We start from the raw sequence: 1,495 nt of genomic DNA, 5'->3' as shown, positions 1-1,495 counted from the left end.
AAATCAAAGGCGACGAGAGTCATCTTTAGCTTTTTCTCGACTCTTAAAAATTGAAAAAGCAATTTGTGTCAAAGCGTCATAAAATTCATTTAATTCGGAATAACATCACTTTTCCCTTGTTGGTCTTTAGGTTTAGAAACAGAGTCTACCAATCAAGTATTTCCCCTTGGGGGAAATCCTAGTCCCTTCTCCTCTTGGGGGGATGTTGGTGCTCCACACATGGCCACATTGTCCCTTCCAGGACTCACAATTGGCCTGCCCATATGGATTTTCTTGACCTCTATCATTCAAAACACCGCAATTCCTCAGCAATCAAATCAGCAACCAGATGAAGTTGCTCCCCCACCTTCTACTTTGTTTGTTTCTCCCTCTCCTTCTTCCTCTTCACTTGGTGAAGCTAGTAACGCTAAAAACCAAGTAACTGAGAAGAAGAAGAAAGGGAAGGAGAAGAAGAAGAAGAATCCAATGACGAAAGGGGGCAACCGTGCATCATCTGGTGAAAATCCACACACTGCACCTTCCAAACCTAAATCTACATGTGTCATTTACAAGGGAGACCACTATCATCGAGATTGTCCCTACATCCCACAGATCTTGAGGGACTGGTCTCCCCAATTGCACAATACAGTGTCCTCAACCGCTGACGATCATGTTGAAAGCACGCCGTAAACTAGTGAAAACGAAGCCAATGGACAAAAAGGAAGATCCAAATTTCCTTGTAGACTGTGAGAAGGTGATCATGCCCTCCACCATTGTCCCTTCCTAGACAAAGCTAAAAGAGTCTTGGATAACCGTCTTGCATCACTACAGCGACTTCCTCCTGGATACAAGAAACTCTTACCGAGTCCATCACTAGTTGAAAATCCAACTGACACACCATTTTTGTCAGTTGAAACGCCTAACATTGAAGATAAACCCTTTGATTCCACACCAGACCAAAGTCAACAGGTCAAGGTGGCATTCGACCCAATCTTGCCTTCAGAGGATCCACCTTCATATGATACTGTCACCAAAGAGAATGAGAACAACACCGTTCAAATTCTCTTCGTAAACACAGACTCCGATGAACATGGGGGCAATCTACCCATTCCTTTACCGCAGGAAGGAATTTTGTCAAAGATTTATCCAGCAATTTATTCGGTCCCACCTCCAAGCAATCTAGTCATTTCCTTCGATTGGAATCTACTAGGCAGACCTCGCCTACCATCTAATGTACCATTCTGAATCATAGTACAAGCTTACAGAATGATCATGGTTGGTACTATCATAGATGAAGGGGCTTCTGTGAGTATCCTTTCCTCAACTACTTGGAAAACACTTGGTTCACCATCGCTTCTGCCTGAGATTTGAAATCTCTCAAGCTTCAACAAAGGAACCAGTTAGGGATCCTTCCAAATTTGCCTATAACTTTGAGAAGGAAAACCGTTTATATGAACGCGATGGTAATCCAAGGGCCATTAGATTACAATCTACTCCTTGGACGTGACTACATTTA

Source organism: Pinus tabuliformis, chromosome 5_1, assembly GCF_031772625.1.
Source record: "Pinus tabuliformis cultivar Carrire ecotype Pingquan chromosome 5_1, CPIR1, whole genome shotgun sequence".
In the NCBI taxonomy this organism is placed as follows: domain Eukaryota; kingdom Viridiplantae; phylum Streptophyta; class Pinopsida; order Pinales; family Pinaceae; genus Pinus; species Pinus tabuliformis.
This window is presented reverse-complemented; position numbering follows the sequence as displayed.